Below are 21,701 nucleotides of genomic sequence, written 5' to 3'. Positions count from 1 at the left end.
AATTCTACTCTACCTTATTTGATAAAATTTCATTAAGTGTGAAGAGACTAGATTCTGAACAATGACAACCAACCAACCTGCCCCTACCTATCCCAACATATTCACACAAGTACACAGGCACACATACAGTAAAACAAACAAATGCACACACACACACACACACACACACACACACACACATTCACACACAGAGACAACCAATAATAGGAAGCATTCCTATATAATCCAAGTGGACCTTGAACTCACTATCCTTCTGTATCCTTCTGTATCCTTCAAGAGTGGTAAAATTGCAGGTGTAACCACAATGTCCAGTCAACAGAATGTAATTTAGAAGATCACTAAGAGAAAAAAGAGAAACTACCATCTACCATCAGACACCCTATGATAATCTTCTTGCTTTGTATCTACACTCAGTTTTCAAAAAAAATCAATTTCCTTCAAATGTTAGTCAATCTATCGGTTTCCCATCTTTTCTCTGAGCAGCAAATGTGTAATGAAGCAAATTATCTCCAACAATTGCTCAACTAATATATTGAAGTAATTAATCCCATTGAAACTATTTTTGACCAGGTTAGATCAGAGCAAATTTTTTTCAAATGAAGTCCAGATGGAATAAATAAATAATGAGAAGATGTTTATTTTTTAATCATGATTCAGGATTTGGGCTCATGAAACAACTCAGTATTTCTGTGAAACAGTGTGTGGAGAGTATGTACTTGAATATAGGAATTAGCAAGGAAGATATAGACACTATGAAGGCATGGAAACCACTGATCCTTACTCATTTGATTTTCCCTTTAAAATAGTATTTCAGTGAGCTATATCCTCAGTTATGAATTTGCTATTCACATTAATGAACACAAAATTTTGAAAGTTTGATTTTATATATTATACAATGACAGACTCTATTCTGGTTTGGGTTAGCATGGATAGATGAACTTGTTTGAATTTTTATTGACATAATAAAGAAAATTTTTAATGGGTGATGTGTTTAATGGACTCATAGGTCAAGTAGATCCTTTATCTTTCATTTCTTTTTTTTTCTTTCTTTTTTTTTTTTTGTTGTCCACATTTTTTATTCGATATATTTTTTATTTACATTTCAAATGATTTCCCATTTTTTGGCCCCCCACTCCCTGAAAGTCACATAAGCCCTCGTCCCTCCCCCTTTTCTCTCACCCACCCCTTCCCACTTCCTTGTTCTGGTTTTGCCTTATACTGCTACACTGAGTCTTTCCAGAACCAGGGGCCACTCCTCTGTTCTTCTAGCACCTCATTTGATATATGGATTATGTTTTGGGTATTCCAGTTTTCCAGGCTAATATCCCCTTATTAGTGAGTGCATGATTCCCCCAGAAGTTCTTGTATTGTTGAAATTATTTTTTTATCCTGGATTTTTGTTTTTCCATATGAAGTTGAGAATTGCTATTTCCATCTTTGTGTAGAATTAAGTTGGAATTTTAGTGAGAATTACAATGAATGTGTAGATTGCTTTCAGTCGGATGGCCATTTTTACTATATTAATCTATGAATCCATGAGCATGAGAAATCTTTCCATTTTCTGAAGTCTTCCTAAATTTTTTCTTCAGATACTTGAATTTCTTGTCATATGATTCTTTTACTTGCATAGTTAGAGTTACACCAAATTATTTTATATTACTTGTGGCTATCATGAAGGGTATTTCCCTAAATTCTCAGTCTGTTTATCATTTATATAAAGGAAGACTACTGATTTGTTTGACTTAATTTTCTATCCAGCCATTTTGCTGAAGTTGTTTATCAGCAGTAGGTGTTCTCTGGTAAAATTTTTGGGGTCTCTTATGTATATTATCATATCATCTGCAAATAGTGTTACCTTAACTTCTTCCTTTCCAAATCATACATCCTTGATCTCCTTTTGTTTTCTAATTCCTCTAGCTATAACATCAAGTACTATATTGACCCTTACTCATAAGGGTCAACATAGTATTTGATAAGGAGAGAGTGGGGAGCTTTGTTTCTCCCCTCATTTGACTGGGGTTGCTTGAAGTTTCTTTTCAGTTGATTTGTTGTTGTCTGTTTGTTTGCTGTATACTGCTTGTATTACGTTTAGGGATATGCCATGAATTCCTGATGTTATTTAGCCAATATTCCTTAAAATTTATAAAATCTTCCCTTAAAATTTTCTATGAATCTAGGCCCTGATTTTAGGCTTATTATTTAATTTCAAGCTTACCTTTAGTTTACTTTCTCCTTTTTAAACCTATTTTCATCTTCCTATGTTTTTCCTAATCACATATCACTAATATGAAATCTATTACCAGAGTTGTAGAAATTAAATCAAGACTACATAATGGAGTTTCTTTTCTTGTTTTCCTTCTATTTCCTCTGTAAGATCAGTCTTTTCTCTGAAATTCTGGGCAGAATAGCTAGGTTTATTAAGGATTTGAAAGCTTTTTTGGTATTGCTTCTCCTTGTATTTTATATTATACTTTGGAAATTATTCTCTTTTGCTTTCTCAATTTTAGGCTTTTAGAAATACTCCTTCAAATATATTGTTAATACCTTTATCTTAAGCATTATAAAATGATGATTTTGATAAAAATTAATTTTAACATCCTGTTAACCATTTTTGTCGCATTACAACAATAAATCCTTACATTGTTTTGCAATTGGCTCTATATTTATGACTAAAGTTTGCCATCTAGTGTTTAGTATTTTCTGAAACAAAGGTATCCATTCACTAGTTAGACTTGATTCATCAGTGAGTTCTGACCACATTTTAATCACTAAATTGACTGTCAAATGTAGTTATACTGATGTGTGTCCAAAAAGAGGATGAATACATTAATTAAAAATTAAAACTGCAAAAAATTAAAGCTGCATTTAAAAAGAATGAATTTAATTGAGCTCACACCTGTACATCTAAAAATTATTCTCTAATATGTATATCATAACTTTGATCAGTTAGAAACATAATTGCCAATAGAAAGTTTCCTTCTTCTTTCCATTTTTATCATAGCTTTAATGAGTGACCACATAATATCCCTTTCTGTTTATCTACATTTACTTAGACATATATATACATGCAAAACACACACAGAAAATCAATCAAATTAAGAAAAAATTAAAAGGGGGATGGAAAATATGAATTTAAAATCATGTTTTTAAAATCAATATTTTGTCACATTACAGGACATATTTGAAGTCATTTCCATTACATACAATATATTCATTTAAATTTTTTAAAGAAAGAAAATAAATAAACTAGTGAGTTATTTTACACACATGTTTAAATTCTTGGTCTGCCTAATTACCCTGGAAGGTAAATCTGCATGATGAAATTCATGAACTATTCCTAAACTGCCACTGGAGATGATAAGTCATTCAATAACTTCTAAAGTTATCAACTGAACAAAGAGGTAAAAATACGTGGATGGCTACAAGTAGTAAATTACCTATAATAATGGGCCATGTGTAATAGTAGCCTTAGAGCAAGCAAGAAACCTTGCTCTTGATGCTCTTAAGCAAAGGTGGCAAAGGGCAAGAGAGCTGTACAGGAGAGTACCTATTTATTCAAGAGTAAAAGCAAGTTAATTTAAGATCCGTTGTGACATGTGGAAGATTCACAAAGACATTTTAATCATTTCCTACAACGTGACTAAAAGTACCATTTTCAGTAGAAAGATTAGAACACTTAGTTTTTCCTTCCATGAGAGAACAATAAAAGAGCTTGTTTTATTCTCTGCAATATCATGTTTGCTTATAAACTATGATAGCATCCTATAAACAGTATGCATAGATATGTGTACACATAAATTTCTTATTACCTTTGAGCTTTTTGCACAATTTCTTATTACCTTTGAGCTTTTTGCACAACCCTAATCAGTTTCAATGCTTTTATGAGAATGTTGTACTTGGCAAATAAACAAATGCAAATAGTTTTTGTATTTGCAAAAGTTTTGCCAAATGCAAAAATATTATTTATTTTCTTTAAAAATGTGAAGTATTTACGTTGCTGCATGCACTGAAAGATGGCAATATACTTCAATCTTAGACCCTTTCAAAATCTTCTTAAAATGTAGGATTTTTCCCCAATTTTTGTTTACTGTTGCTAACTCATTTGTTTTTTGTAGGACCACCATGCTTTTTATCTTAGCAGTCTCATTTATTCAGTATGTGGATTTGTTTCTCTGTATTCTCTGCTCTCATACATAATGAAAAGGTGAAGAACTTATTTACATGCAAAATTTTTACCATCAATGCTGTCACTCCCTTTTGCTCTGCAGGTTCAGAAATAGCCACTGAAATACAGATCTGCTCTTACAGCCATGATTCAATATCATTTTATTCTTTATGTTTTGCTAAATGACTCTGAGATCACATTCATAGGTACGTTTCAAGAATTAAAATGTCAATTCATTTCCAATTTGTTGGTAAACCAAAGGTATTTTGAAAAATAAGACAAGAACTTAGCATTTGTATTATGTAAAACATCAGCATTAATACATTAATAAAGACATCACTGTGCATGCAAATCCTTTATAATTATTTACTAAGCTATTATCTCTGTAGGCACAATAGAAAAAAATTGTCAAATATAGTTTTAGGTGATGAATGATATTATAGGTAAATTCCAAAGCAGTGATAATCACAGAAACCTAAAATTTTTCATATGATGTTTGATTTTGTTTTGTTAACTGTACGTTCTGATCATATTTTTCTAAATGAAAAAATAATTCTATTTCAGAAAAAGAAAAATATTTAAAGCTAAATTCAGTGACAAAGAGACTAATGTAAATGTTTTAACTTAAATGTAGCCAGTAATATTCTTTATAATATAATTAGATTTTAGTTTAGTATTCTACACATTTCTAAAAGTAAATCAACATTTGTAACATGGATTCATTAGTTAATTATTTACAGAGCCAAATATTAAGAAGAAAAATTGAAAAAACATCATTATTGATATTTAATTTTCAATACTGTCCTTCAAAAATATTTTCTGCTAGTACTTAATGTTCAGTCATATTACATCTTTATTAAATGTACGCACTTCACTCCTAAGGATCTATTAGCCCCACCACAATTTTCCACTCTTTATTCCTATGAATTAGCTCATATATAGGAAAGAATCAAATATATGTATTTGCATTAAGAATAATATGACTTACACAGAATCTGTCATATAATCAGATCAGTATGGTAACAATCCTAAAGCAACCCACTTATTGTGTGCACTCCTCATCTCCACAAATAAATTTGCTCCTTATTTTTATAAAAAGGTGATCCTTTCTTTCTCATTCAATAATAAATATTGTTTGATTAAATAATAAAATATTTCTTATTGTTGTATGTCAAGCATTTAAGTAGATTCACATTTTATAGGTACAGTTTAGTTTTGTAATTTTTGCTTAAATGTTTTGACTTTTGTATTTGTATATTTGACACAACTGTTATGTAACATTAAGTATATTTTCATTACTTTGTGGTAATTGCCATTATTTTCCCCAAACCATCTCTATTTTCAAAATTGAATCTATATCACCATTCACCATTAAGGCTCATCTTCATTTCATTTAGTTATATTTTATACAGATGTTCAAGTGAATTCTTGTTTTATTGGAATCTTCTGGATTCTTTTTTATTAGATATATTCTTTTATTTTCTTTTTTAAAGATCTATTTATTTAAGTATATGAGTACATTGTACCTGTCTTCAGACATACCAGAAGAGGGCATCAGATCCCATTACAGAAGGTGGTGAGCCACCAGGTGGTTGCTGGGAATTGAACTCAGGACCTCTAGAAGAGTAGTCTGTGCTTTTACCCACTGAGCCATCTCTTTAACCCTGGTAATTTCAATTTTATATTTTAGAATTTAATAAATATATTAATTGAAGAAAATAATTTCTAACTTTGAACAATAATATTGAAATAGAGTTTTTTTGGTTATAAAGTTTATTTTATACAAAATGAAGACAATCATGTGGAAATATTAATAATATTATGTTGTATTTTTAATGACATATTTGTTGAATGTTTTTGAATTACAATGTACTTGATATGCATTTTTGCATATGATCATTGTAGTTTTTTGGTGACAGGATTTTGTTGGAATTCATTATGTAACACAGGTAGGTTTTGAACTTCTATCTGTCTTCTTGCCTCAGTCTTAAGTGTTTGGGTTTCAAAAGTGAGCCACTGGCTGCACTCTTTCTTTTTTGATACATTATTTACATTTCAAATGATTTCTCCTTTCCATGATTCCCCCTCCCCAAATGTCCCATAAGCCCTCATCCCTCCCCCTATGTTGCTAACAGAAATCAAGGAAATATGGCACCATCCAAATCTAATTCTCCCACAACTGCAAGTTCTGGGTACTCCAACACACCAGGAAAACAAGATTTGGATTTAAAATCACAGCTCATGATGCTGGTGGAGAGCTTCATAGAGGGCTTCAAGAAGGACATAAATAAATCCCTTAAAGAAATACGGGAGAACACAACTAAACAAGGAGAAGCTCTTGAAGAACTAAGGGAAAACACATCAAAACAGGTGAAGAAACTGAACAAAGCCATCCAGGATCTAAAGATGGAGGTAGAAACATTAATGAAATCACAAAGTGAAACAACTTGGGACATAGAAAACCTAGGAAAGTCATCAGGATTCATGGATCTAAGCATCAACAACAGAATACAAAAGATAGAAGAGAGAATCTCAGATACACAAAATACCATAGAAAGCATTGGTACAATAGTCAAAGAAAATGAAAAACTCAAAAAAGTTCCAGACCCAAAACATCCAGAAAATCCAGAACAGAATGAGAAGACCAAACCTAAGGATTATAGGCATAGAAGAGAGTGAAGATTTCCAACTTAAAGGCCAGTAAATGCCTTCAACAAAATTATAGAAGAAAACTTCCTTAACCTAAAGAAAGAGATACCCATTAACATACAAGAAGACTACAGAACTCCAAATAGATTTGACCAGAAAAGAAATCCCTCCCATCAGATAATAATTAAAACACCAAACACACTAAACAACAAAAGAATATTAAAAGCAGTAAAGGAAAAAGTAACATATAAAGGTAGACTTATAGGATTATACTGGACTTATCACCAGAGACTATGAAAGCTAGAAGATCCTGGGCAGATGTCATACAGACCCTAAGGGAATACAAATGCCAACCCAGACTGCAATATCCAGCAAATTTCTCAATTACAATAGATGGAGAAACCAAGGTATTTCATGACAAGAACAAATTCACACAGTATATTTCCACAAATCCAGCACTTCAAAGGATAAAGCATGGAAAACACCAACAAAAGGACGGAAACTATACACTAGAAATAGCATGAAATTGATGTTCTTTCAAAAAACCCAAAAGAAGATAACCATACAAATATAAAAATTACATCAAAAATAGCAGGAAGAAACAATCACTATTCCTTAATATCTCTTAACATCAATGGTCTCAATTCCCTAATAAAAAGACGTAGACTAACAGACTGGATACATAGCAAGACAAAACATCTTGCTGGATACAGGAAACACACCTCATTGTCAAAGACAAACACTACCTCAGATATATTCTTTATTTACATTTCAAATGATTTCCACTTTCCTGGTTCCCCTCTCCCCTAAAGTCCCATAAGAATTCTTCCCTCCCCCTGTTCCCCAATCAACCCCCTCCAGCTTCCCTGTCCTAGTATTCCCCTACACAGCTGCATCGAACCTTTCCAGGACCAGGGACCTCTCCTTCCTGTTTCTTGGAAATCATTTGATATGTGAATTGTGTCTTGGGTATTCTGAACTTCTGGGCTAATAATCCACTTATCAGTGAATACATTCCATGTGTATACTTTTATGATTGAGTTACCTCGTTTAGGATGATATTTTTAATGACTTTTTTTATTCAATATATTATTTACATTTCAAGTGATATTCCCTTTCCTGGATCCCCTCTCCTCGAAAGTCCCATGAGCTCTCTTCTTTCCCCCTATTCCCCAACCCATCCCTTCCCAATTCTCTGTCCTGGTATTCCCCTACACTGCTGCACTGAACATTTCCAGGACTAGAGGCCACTCCTTCCTTCGTCTTGGACATCATTTGATATGTGGATTGTGTCTTGGGTATTATAAGTTTCTAGGCTAATATCTGTTTATCAATGAGTGCATATCATGAGTATTCTTTTGAGACTGGGATGATCTCCAATTCCATACATTTGTCTAAGAATTTCATGAATACATTGTTTCTAATGGCTGAATAGTACTCCACTGTGTATATATACCACATTTTCTGTATCCATTCCTCCGTTGAAGGACATCTGTGTTCTTTTCAGCTTCTGACTATTAGAAATAGGACTGCTATGAACATAGTGAAGCAGTTATCCTTATTACATGCTGTGGAATCCTCTGGGTATATGTCCAGGAGTGGTATAGTGGGGTCCTCTAGAAATATCATTCCCAGTTTTCTAAGGAACCTCCAGACTGACTTCCCAAGTGGTAGTACCAACTTGCAACCCCACCACCAGTGGAGAAGTGTTCCTCTTTCTCCACATCCTCGCCAGTACCTGTTTTCTCCTGAATTTTTGATCTTAGCTATTCTGACTGGTGTGAGGTGAAATCTCAGGGTTGTTTTGATTTGCATTTCCCTGATGACTAAGGATGTTGAACATTTCTTTAGGTGCTGCTCAGCCATTTGATATTGCTCAGGTGAAATTTGTTTAGTGCAGTACCCCATTTGTATGTGGGATATTTGGCTCTCTGGAGTCTACCTTCTTGCATTCTTTGTATATCTTGGATATAAGCCCTCTGTCAGAAGAGTGTTGAAGATCTTTTCCCAATTTGTTGGTTGCCATTTTGTCCTTTTGACCATGTCCTTTGCCTTATAGAAACTTTGCAATTTTATGAGGTCCTATTTGTCAGTTCTTGATCTTAGAGCATAAGCTATTGGTGTTCTGTTGAGGAAATTTTCACCTGTGCCCATGTCCTCAAGGGTCTTCACCAGTTAATTTTCTATTACTTTCTGTGTGTCTGGTTTTATTTGGAGGTTCTTGATCCACTTGGACTTGAGCTTAGTACAAGGAGATAAGAATGGATCAATTTGCCTACTTTTGCATGCTAATCTCCAGTTGAACCAGTACCATTTGTTGAAAAGGCTATATTTTTCAACTGGATGGTTGTAGCTTCTTTGTCAAAGATCAAGTGACCTTAGGTGTGAGGGTTCATTTCGGGGTCTCCAATTCTATTCCATTGATCTACTTGCCCATTTGCCTAGTAATTTCATGAAGTCATTGTTTTTAATTGCTAAGTAGTATTGCATTGTGTAAATATACCACATTTTCTGTATCCATTCCTCCGTGGAGGGATAGGTAGGTTCTTTATAGCTTCTGCCTATAGGGCCTTTATAGCCCCTAATAGGGCTGCTATGAACATAGTGGAGCATGTGTCCTTATTACATATTGCAGAATCCTCTGGTTATATGCCCAGGAGTGGTGTAACAGGGTCCTACAGTAGTATCATTCCTAGTTTTCTGAAGAATGGCCAGACTGATTTCCAGAGTGGTTGTATAAGCTTGTAATCCCACCAGCAGTGTAGGAGTGTACTTCTTTCTCCACATCCTCACCAGCACCTGCTGTCTCCTGAGTTTTTGGTATTACCAATTCTTACTGGTGTGAGGTGAAATCTCAGGGTTGTTTTGATTTGCATTTCCCTGATGACTAATGATGTTGAACATTTCTTTAGTTGCTTCTCAGCCATTTGATATTCCTCAGGTGAAAATTCCTTGTTTAGCTCTGTACCCCATTTTTTTATTATTTTATTTTTTTATTTACATTGCAAATGATTTCCCCTTTTCTGGGTCTCCACACGCCACAAGTCCCATAAGCACTCTTCTGTCCCCCTATTCTTCCATCAACCCCCTTCCCACTTCCCTGTTCTGGAATTCCCCTATACTCTTTCACTGAGTCTTTCCAGAACCAGGGACCACTCCTCCATTCTTTTTGGATGTCATTTAATTTGTGGATTATGTCCTGGGTATTCAAAGTTTCTAGGCTAATATCCACTTATCAGTGAGTGCATACCATGATTGATCTTTTGAGACTGGGTTACCTCACTTAGTATGATATTCTCCAGCTCCATCCATTTGTCTAAGAATTTCATGAATTCATTGTTTCTAATGGCTGAATAGTACTCCATTGTGTAAATATACCACATTTTTTGTATCCATTCCTCCATTGAAGGACACCTAGGTTCTTTCCAGCTTCTGACTACTACAAATAGGGCTGCTATGAACATAGTGGAGCATGTGTCCTTATTGCATGCTGAAGAATCCTCTGGATATATGAACAGTAGTGGTATAACAGGGTTCTCAGGAAGTGACATGCCCAGTTTTCTGAGGAACTGCCAGACTGATTTCCAAAGTGGTTGCACCATCTTGCAATCCCACCAGCAGTGGAGGAGTGTTCCTCTTTTTCAACATCCTTGCCAACACCTGCTGTCTCCTGAGTTTTTGACCTTAGCCATTCTGACTGGTGTGAGGTGAAATCTCAGGGTTGTTTTGATTTTCATTTCCCTAATGATTAATGATGTTGAACATTTCTTAAGGTGTTCCTAGCTCTCCGAAGTTCTTCATGTGAAAATTCTTTGTTTAGCTCCATACTCCACATTTTAATGGGGTTATTTGGTTCTCTGGGTTCTACTTTCTTGAGTTCTTTGTATACATTAGATATTAGCCCTCTGTCGGATTTAGGGTTGGTGAAGATCCTTTCCCAGTCTGTTGGTTGACGTTTTGTCCTTTTGACAGTGTCATTTGCCTTACAGAAACTTTGTAGTTTTATGAGGTCCCATTTGTCAATTTTTGATCTTAGAGCATAAGCTATTAGTGTTCTATTCAGGAACTTTTCCCCTGTGCCCATGTCCTCCAGGGTCTTCTCGAGTTTCTTTTCGATTAGTTTCAGTGTGTCAGGTTTTATGTGGAGGTCCTTGATCCATTTGGAGTTGAGCTTGGTACAAGGAGATAAGAATGGATCGATGCGCATTCTTCTGCACGCTGAACTCCAATTGAACCAGCACCATTTGTTGAAAAGACTATCTTTTTTCCACTGGATGCTTTTAGCTCCTTCGTCGAAGACCAAGTGACCATAGGTGTGTGGGTTCATTTCTGGGTCTTCAATCCTATTCTATTGATCTGCTTGCCTGATATTGTACCAATACCATGCAGTTTTTATCACTATTGCTCTGCAGTAGAGTTTAAAGTCTGGGATATTGAATCCCCCTGAAGTTCTTTTACTGTTGAGAATAGTTTTAGCTATCCTGGGTTTTTTGTTATTCCAGATGAATTTGAGAATTGCTCTTTCTAGCTCTATGAAGAACTAGGTTGGGATTTTTATGGGAATAGCATTGAATCTGTAGATTGCCTTTGGCAAGATGGCCATTTTAACTATATTAATCCTGCCAATCCACAAGCATGGAAGGTTTTTCCATTTTCTGAGATCTTCTTCGATTTCCTTCTTCAGAGATGTGAAGTTCTTGTCATATAGGTCTTTTACTTGTTTGGTTAGAGTCACCCCAAGATACTTTATGCTGTTTGTAGCTATTGTGAAGGGAGTCATTTCCCTAATTTCTTTCTCAGTCTGCTTATCCTTTGAATATATAAAGGCTACTAATTTGCTTGCATTGATTTTGTAGCCAGCTACTTTGCTGAAGTTGTTTATCAGCTGTAGGAGTTCTCTAGTAGAGTTTTTAGGGTCACTTTGCATATATTGGATATTAGACCTCTGTCAGATGTAGGGTTGGTAAAGATCTTTTTCCCAATTTGTTGGTTTCCAATTTGTCCTATTGACAGTGTCTTTTGCCTTACAGAACCTTTGTATTTGTATGAGGTCTGATTTGTTAATTCAGGATCTTACAGCATAAGCTATTGGTGCTCTGTTCAGGAAATATTCTCCTGTGCCCATGTGCTCAAGGCTCTTCCCCAGTTTCTTTTCTATTAGTTTCAATGTGTTTGGCTTTATGTGGAGGTCCTTAATCAACTTGGACTTGAGCTTAGGACAGAATAAGGAAAAAACCCAGGATAACTAAAACTATTCTCAACAATAAAAGAACTTCTGGGGGAATCAGTATCCCCAGACCTCAAGCAGTACTACAGAGCAATAGTGTTATAAACTGTATGATATTGGTACAGTGACAGGCTGGTAGGTCAATGGAATAGAATTGAAGACAGAGAAATGAATCCACACACCTATGTTCACTTGATCTTTGACAAAGGAGCTAAAATCATTCGGTGGAAAAAGATAGTCTTTTCAACAAATGGTGCTGGTTCAACTGGAGTTCAGCAGGAAGAAAAATGAAAATCAATCTTTTGCATTCTTATCTGTTTTCTTTGTCTTGTGTCACAATCTTCTATTTAGAACACTAGTCATTTGGTAGTTACTTTGGGGATTATGGTAGAAGTTGTAATGTAGTGCAAGTGATGTCTTGCTACTTCATAAATAGACTCTGAGTTTTATAAACATCTTTCCATTTATTCCCTTTCTCTCTTTATCCTGTTGTGGTAACATGTTCATTTATGTTTATGTTATAAACTCAGTAACATGTTTTTAGAGTTGTAAAAATTGCATTGTCACTTAGAAATTAAAATTTAAAATTGTGAATCTTAGGTCCTGAAATATTATTCCTGGTACTATTCACTCAATCTTGTTGGATGCTACTGTTTCTGGTAATTTTATTTATTACTGTAGTCAAGAGAAAGGCAGGGATTCATTCCTTTGCTTTCCTGTATCTGAACATGTCATTAATTATTTCATGTTTCTTAAAAGGATATTTTCCATCGATATCAAAGAGGATGTGCCTTCTCCTGTAGAAACGTGATGCCCTGGGAAGGGGGGTGCTGAGGGTGTGAGGATCCCCATCTCAGAAGTAAAGGGAATGGGGAGTGAGTGAACAATTCAAAGATGGTAGGCTGTGAAGGGTGGAAACATTTGGAATGTAAATATATAATTTAATAAAAATTTATGTTACATAATTTGTAGCATATTATAGCAATTTTCTAGTGTACTCTATTTCGATGGTTTGCTTCTCTCATTAATTCTAATTATCCAATTCTAATGATCATCCTCTAAAATTCATTTTGCTTCTATATGTTCCAGTATTTTTTCCAGAATTTGTTGTCCTGGTTATTGTTATCAACGTAACACAACCTAGAGTTACCTAGAAGGAGGAATCACAATTGAGGAAATATCTCCATAATATTGGTTTGTTCAAATGTTTATTTAAATTGTTACAGCTTAGTACCAATCATACTTCAGAGAGATTCAGAATTGTGTAGAAATCAGACTTTTTATTTTCTATTATTCCCAACTCGATACACTCTAGACTAATTTTGAAAGAGAGAACTTCAATTCCGATAGAGCTTCTGCAACCAATGGCTGTTGCAAAAGGGAGAATTAGCCTCTGTGAGCTCCTTTATTGGTTGTCCAATGCAGAGTGTTTAGTCCTGAATCTATATACACAGAAATAACCAAAATGAAAAAAAAAAAAGATTCTGCAGGTTATATGTAATAATAAAAATAATAATAATAACAATAAAGGCTATAAATTTGAGAGGTGGGGCAGGGTGGGATAAGAGTGAGGGAGAGTACTAGGAAAAATCCAGAGGGAGTAAGTCAGATGGAAAAATTGATAGGGGGTGCTATCTAAAAGGAGGTGCTTCTGGGGAAACCTCCAGTGTATTTTTCTTGATTGATAATTGATGTAGAAGGGCTTACCTCAATGTGAGCAGTATCATTCCAGGTCAGGTGGTTCTGGGTGCTATAAGAAAGCAAACTCATCAAGCCATGGAGATCAAGTGAGGAAACACCACTACTCTGTTTCCTTTGCAACACCTCCTTCCTTCAGGTTCCTGCCCTGACTTCCCTCACTGATAGACTGCTTCCTGGAAGTGTACGTGAAATAAACCATTTTCTTCCCTAGTTGCTATTGACCAAAACATTTTATCACAGTGAACAACACTGACTAGGGCAGTATTTAAAGCCGAATCCATAAATTAAGTGTCTGTAGCTGCTCTGTCTTCAACTTTCAGTCACATTCCATCCCTAAGATGGAGTCATTCCCTAATGCTCTAAAGTTTGGGTGTTCTCCATCTTATTCTCAGCCTTGGTTATCAAATATTTCCTGTTTTTACCACCATAACCGAAACTTGGGCAGTAAAATTGTCACTAGGCCCATGCTAGCCTATATGGCCAAAGCAGTCACGTTCATTATTATTATCTTTTCTTTCAAGAGCATATTATTGAGCAACATTTTATTCCCTCAGGGTTCAGGTCCTCCAAAGCACTAAATTCAGTACTTTATAAAATAGAATGTGTTATGAGAATTGTGGTACTCTAGATTGATTCCAATGTCCTTCATCCTCTGATCTGATTGAAAGTGACAGTGACAATAGTATAAAAAAAATAGTATCCAACTCAGAATTTCTGTTAGAAAAGACACAAGCAAAGACATATTAGTAAGAATGAAAATATGCATAATCTCTCTTGCCCAGATTATACCAACTTCAAACTAGCACCAAAGGTTTTTAAGGAATATAGAATACAACATAAAAGTCAGATTATGGTATAAGAAAATTATCAAAAAATATTCATAATGAGATCCATCTCAGAGAAAATTTAAAACAGCTTTGTAAATTGTTTTTTTTTTTAATTTCATTGAACTTAAAACAGCTTTTAAATGAGAACTATATGATCTTGGGAAAAAACAAAAAACACAGAAATGATCCAAAACTTAACAAAGGATGGAGAAGCAATTCAAGGAAATTACAATTTCAGGCTGAAAAACAGACTAAGCAAAATTAAAAACATGGCCAGTGCCCCCGATATCAGGATAAACAAACAATGGAAATAATTAGCTCAAAGATAAGTTACTTGAAAATAAAATGAACACTGGAAAAGAAGAAAAATTTATAAAGAATAAAGAAAGCAACTACAGTAGTATGTACTTATAATTCAGCCATTTGGGAGGAAAGTGATCTAATCTCTTTCTCAAAAAAGTAAAGGAAGGGGGAATCCCAGAATCAAAACTCTCACCCATATGTTTTCCTGTCTGAATGAACTGCAGGGATGGAAATGGAGAGAAACCTGGAAAAAAAGCAGGTCCAGCAACAGGCCCAAGGTAGAATCCAGCTCAAGGAGAGGTCCCAAGGCCTCACACTATTACTGAGGCTATGCAGCACTCACAAAAAAGGGACCTAGCATGGCTTTACTCAGGAAGAACCAATAAACTGCTGAAAAAGTCAGATACAGATATTTGTACCCAATCAAAGGAGAGAAGCTGCTGACCCTTTTGGTTGGATTAGGGAAAGTCTGAAAGAAGATGAGGAGAAGGGAAACCCTGTAGGAGGAACAATAGTTTGAAGTAGCCTGGATCCCCAAGATCTCTCAAACACTGAACTACAAAATAAGCAGCATAAACCAGCTGATATGAGGCTCCCAACACATAAACAGCAGAGGACTGCAGGGTCTATGTTCAGTCAGAGAAGATGTACCTAACCCTCAAGAGATCGGAGGCCCCAGGAAGTTTCAAGGTTTTGTTGGGTGGGGGATGGGGAGTGTGGACCTCTTCATGGAGATAGGGGGCTGGGGAGGACATACAGGATGTGGAACAGTCGGAGGGTGGATGGGGGAGAAATAAAATATGTAGTGTAAAAAATAAAAATTATTCCTCAAGTAAATATTTTTTGTATAGCTCTGTACCCCATTTTCTTAATAGGGTTATTTGGCTCTCTGGAATCTACCTTCTTGAGTTCTTTGTATATCTTGGATATAAGCCCTGTGTTGTATGTAGGGTTAGTAAAGATCTTTTTCCAATTTGTTGGTTGCAATTTTGTCCTTTTGACAGTGTCCTTTGCCTTACAGAAACTTTGTAATTTTATGAGGTCCCGTTTTTCAATTATTCCCCAGCATGTAATAAGGAAACATGCTCCACTATGTTCATAGCAGCCTTATTTATAATAACCAGAAGCTGGAAAGAACCCAGATGTCCCTCAGTGGAGGAATGGATACAGAAAATGTGGCATATTTACACAATGGAGTACTACTCAGCTATTAAAAACAATGAATTCATGAAATTCTTAGGCAAATGAATGGAACTAGAAAATATTATCTTGAGTGAGTTAACCCAAACACAAAAGAACACACATGATATGCATTCACTGATAAGCAGATATTAGCCCAGAAGCTTGTAATACCCAAGACACAATTCACAATTCAAATGCCCAAGAAGAAGGTCCTTGAAAGGCTCAGTGCAGCAGTGTAGGGGAATACCAAGATAGAGAAATGGGAAGGAGACGATTGGGGCACAGTCGGAGGGAAGAGGGCTTATATTGCTTTCAGGGAGGGGGAATCCAGGAAACGGGATATCATTTGAAATGTAAATAGAGAATATATCGAATAAAATAATATATATTAATCATATATTAATATATAATGCATTAATGTGTATATATTAATTAATTAGAAAAAGTAAAAAGAAAACCAAAAATAAAAGAAAGTGAAGATAAAATGGAAGATGACTAATAAATTTTTTAAAGAATTTTAGAGTTCTAGAAGAGCACTTGAGTTTCTATGGTTCAAAACGATTTTGAGACATCCCAAGGTAGAAAGCATATTCAAAAGAACAAAACCAGAGAAGTTTTAGAGAAGGGTAGAAATGCTGATATGGGAAAATCAAAGATAACCATGTAAACTTCATCAAGTCTACTCCAAGTCATTTTGAGATGAAATTCTCAGTGTTAAAAGATAAAGACTTTGGGTTGAAAGTCAATTTTATCTGATATTAAAATGGCTACTCCAGCTTGTTTCCTGAGACCATTTGCTTGTAAAATTGTCTTCCAGCCTTTTACTCTAAGGTAGTGTTTGTCTTTGACCCTGAGGTGTGTTTCCTGTAAGCAGCAAAATGTAGGGTCCTGTTTACGTATCCAGTCAGTTAGTCTGTGTCTTTTTATTGGGGCATTAAGTCCATTGATGTTAAGAGATATTAAGGAATAGTGATTGCTACTTCCTATCATTTTTGACGTTATTTTTTAAATTTGATTGGTTAACTTCTTTTGCGTTTGATGAAAGGTTACTATCTTGCTTTTTCCAGGGTGAAGTTCCCCTCCTTGTATTGGTGTTTTCCTCCTATTATCATTTTTAGGTCTGGGTTTGTGGATAGATATTGGGTAAACTTGGTTTTGTCATAAAATATCTTAGTTTCTCCATCTATGGTGATTGAGAGTTTTGCTGGATATAGTAGTTTGGGTTGGAATTTGTGTCCTCTTAGAGTCTGCATGAGATCTCCCCAGGACCTTCTAGCCTTCAGAGTCTCAGGTGAAAAGTCTGCTGTGATTCTGATAGGTCTTCCTTTATATGTTACTTGGCCTTTTTCTCTTACTGCCTTTAATATTCTTTCTTTGTTTAGAACATTTGGTGTTTTGATTATGATGGGACGGGAAGTATTTCTGTTCTGGTCCAGTCTGTTTGGAGTTCTGTAGGCTTCTTGTATATTCATGGGCATCTCTCTCTTTAGGTTAGGGAAGTTTTCTTCCATAATTTTATTGAAGATATTTGCTGGCCCTTTAAGTTGCAAATCTTCACTCTCATCTATGCCTATAATCCTTAAGTTTGGTCTTCTCATTGTGTCCTGGATTTCCTGGATATTTTGGGTTACAAGCTTTTTGCGTTTTGCATTTTCTTTAACTGTTGAGTCCATGGTTTCTATGGAATCTTCAGCATCTGAGATTCTTTCTTCTATCTCTTGTATTCTGTTGTTGATATTTGCATCTCTGTCCCCTGATTTCTTCCCAAGGATTTCTATCTCCAAAGTTGTCTCCCTTTGAGTTTTCTTAGTTGTTTCTACTTCTGATTTTAGATCCTGGATGGTTTTGCTTAGCTCTTTCACTTTCTTTTTTGTGCTTTCCTGTAATTCTTTAAGAGATTTTTGTGTTTCCTCTTTCATGACCTCAGCCTGTTGACCAAAGTTCTCCTGTATTTCTTTAAGTGTTTTTTGTGTTTCCTCCTTGTTGGCTTTTGTATTCTCCTGGATTTCTTTCAATGATTTTTGTGTTTCCCTTGCAAGGGCTTCTAACTTTTGATCCATTTTCTCCTGAATTTCTTTAAGTATGTCCTTCATGTGTTCCTGTACCAGCATAATGACCAGTGATTTTAAATCCAATTCTTGTTTTACTGGTGTGATGGGGTATCCAGGACATGCTGGTAGAGGAGAATTGGGTTCAGATGTTGCCATATTGCCTTGATTTCTGTTAGTGACATTCCTGCATTTGCCTTTTGCCATCTAGTTCTCACTGGTGTTAGTTGGTGTTGTCAGTGCTGGACTCAACAGTGCAAGCTGCCCCTTCCCCGTTGGCCTCTGGTGCACAGCTTACCCGGTGCACTGCCTGTCGACAGGGTGCTGCTGCCCAGGCTGTTCAGATCCGGAAGCAGGCACCCGAAGGCTCCCGCTGGGGCCCACTGGATTCACTGGAGCACACCGACTTCTCCCAGCTGGCCGCCCGGAAGTCCCACTAGTTTCTTGCAGGACCTGGAGATGTGGTGCGGCCACCAAGGCTGATCTGGATCCAGAAGCGGAGAGAGTTGAGCTGAGAGCTCCAGTCTGAGGCCTTGCCCCAGATTGTGTCTGTGGACCAGATGGAGCCCGTGTGCACCCCCAGGGAGCGCCGATGGTGTATGCTGCTGTGACCTCCCCTGTGTTCCGCTCACTCCACTGGGCAGCCGATCCCCCAACCGGGCTGGCGCACACAAGGTTAGCCTGGCCGCCCAGGCCCTGAGTCCAGGCAAAAGCCTGGGAGGCCAAGGTCTGAGCAAAGTTCCCCTAGGGCTATGACTGTTAATTGGGTCCGCCAGGTGACCCGGATGGCGGGCGTGCGCACCCACACTCCCTGAAAGTGCCAGGAAAGTCTGCTGTGCTAACAACCTCCTGGGCGGGTTGACTCACAGATGGCCCACCAAGCCACCCAGTTCTTGGGGTCAGTCTTGTGCCTTTTGGGGCCTAGACCTCCGCTTTGTTAGCCTCAGGCTATGCCTGTTACGGCTCTGCCCGCCAGAGCTCTCTGTCATCTTGTAGGCAAAATGGCGGCGCGTGCGCAGGCCAGGGCAAAAAACATCCTGGCTGGGTTGGCACCCCGATGGCCCCCCAAACAGCCCAGGGCCAGGGTGCAGGCCAACACCCGTCGGGCTCAGACCCCCGCGGTGTTGGCCTCGGATTATGTTTATGTACCTCACTCTGTCCGATGTCAGTGGAGTCTGAAACCAAGATGGAGATGAGCCTCTCCTGACTGGTGAGCGGCCAAGTTCTGAAGTGGCTTCCGTGCAGCGAAAGGCACCGAACAACCGCAGCTGTTTGCCGTCTGGCTGGTCAGCGAAGGTCAGTGGTCGTGGGCGCAGGGCCTAACTGGACCCTGTGTCCCCTTGGTTCCACTGCTGATGGCCCTTCAGCTGGACCAGCCACTGCTGCACTACCGCCACCGCTGCCTCCTCCGCATGGTATTGGTACAGTGACAGGCAGGAGGATCAATGGAACAGGATTGAAGATCCAGAAATGAACCCACACACCTATGGCCACTTGATCCTTGACAAAGAGGCTGAAAACATCCAATGGTAAAAAGATAGCCTTTTCAACAAATGGTGCTGGTTCAACTGGAGGTCAGCATGTAGAAGAATGCGAATTGATCCATCCTTGTCTCCTTGTACTAAGCTCAAATCCAAATGGATCAAGGACCTCCACATAAAGCCAGACACTCTGAAGCTAATAGAAAAGAAACTGGGGAAGACCCTTGAGGACATCGGTACAAGGAGAAAGTTTCTGAACAGAACACCAATAACGTATGCTCTAAGAGCAAGAATTGACAAATGGGACCTCATAAAATTACAAAGTTTCTGTAAGGCAACGGACACCATCAAGAGGACAAATCGGCAACCAACAAATTGGGAAAAGATCTTCACCAATCCTACATCAGATAGAGGGTTAATATCCAATATATATAAAGAACTCAAGAAGTTAGACTCCAGAAAACCGAACAACTCTATTAAAAAATGGGGTACAGAGTTAAACAAAGAATTCTCACCTGAAGAACTTCGGATGGTGGAGAAGCATCTTAAAAAATGCTCAACTTCATTGGTCATTAGGGAAATGCAAATCAAAACAACCCTAAGATTTCATCTTACACCAGTCAGAATGGCTAAGATTAAAAATTCAGGAGACAGCAGGTGTTGGAGAGGGTGTGGAGAAAGAGGAACACTCCTCCACTGCTGGTGGGGTTGCAAATTGGTACAACCACTCTGGAAATCAGTCTGGTGGTTCCTCAGAAAACTGGGCACCTCACTTCCAGAAGATCCTGCTATAACACTCCTGGGCATATACCTAGAGGATTCCCCACCATGTAATAAGGATACATGCTCCATTATGTTCATAGCAGCCCTATTTATAATTGCTAGATGCTGGAAAGAACCCAGGTATCCCTCAACAGAAGAGTGGATGCAAAAAATGTGGTATATCTACACAATGGAGTACTATTCAGCCATTAGAAACAATGAATTCATGAAATTCTTAGGCAAATGGATGGAGCTAGAGAACATCATACTAAGTGAGGTAACCCAGACTCAAAAGGTGAATCATGGTATGTACTCACTAATAAGTGGTTATTAACCTAGAAAACTGGAATACCCAAAATATAATCCACACATCAAATGAGGTACAAGAAGAAAGGAGGAGTGGCCCCTGGTTCTGGAAAGACTCAGTGAAACAGCCAAACCAGAACGGGGAAGTGGGAAGTGGTGGGTGGGAGGACCGGGGAAGAGAATGTGGCTTACGGGACTTTCGGGGAGTGGGGGGGCTAGAAAAGGGGAAATCATTTGAAATGTAAATAAATTATATCGAATAAAAAATTTTTTAAAAAAAGATAAAGACATTAGTTAAGGTACAATGACAGCAAAACCCAAATATTATGATATATGGGTTTTTAAAAATGACTTACCATACTTTTCAACAGAGCTCAAGAGCATGACATAAGATTTTCACTGTACTAAGGGAAGAATATTCTGTCTATTAAGAATATCCAGCATGAAAATTTAAGTAAATCTAAACATTTACCAGACAAAATGATGCCTGAGACAATATATATCTACCAATGTTGACAAAAGAGTAGTTAAGGATAACAACAAAACATTGAAGACAAATGTAAAAAAGTTGAGATTGTTCAAGTTCTTCAAATATTGCTCATAAATCACTTATATCTTTACCATAGAAACAATATAAACCACAAAAATTTCAGTAGTGTTGTAAGAAGAGAGCAAAATAAAATGTAAATAAACTGCAAATAAAAATTCCAGAACAGGCCAGTAATGTAGCTCTTCAGCGAAAAGTGCTTGCCATGCATGATGATAAAATGAGTTTAGTCCCCAGAATCCTTAGTGGACGGACAGACACAGGCAAGTTGTCCTCTGACCTCTACATACATGCCATAGTTGTCTACACCTACCATATACACAGTCAAGTACACAACCTAATAGTAAATTAAAAGAACATACAGAAATTTCAAGGAGAGTAGGGAGAAGTGTATGGGGAGGGCTTAAATGCATGAAAGGGCCCTGGGGAGATGGCTCAGTGGTTAATAGCACTGATTGCTTTTCTAGAGGTCCTGAGTTCAATTCCAAGCAACCACATGGTGG

Source organism: Apodemus sylvaticus, chromosome X (genome assembly GCF_947179515.1).
Source record: "Apodemus sylvaticus chromosome X, mApoSyl1.1, whole genome shotgun sequence".
NCBI classification, from domain to species: Eukaryota; Metazoa; Chordata; class Mammalia; order Rodentia; family Muridae; genus Apodemus; species Apodemus sylvaticus.
Note: the sequence above shows the minus strand (reverse complement) of the source record.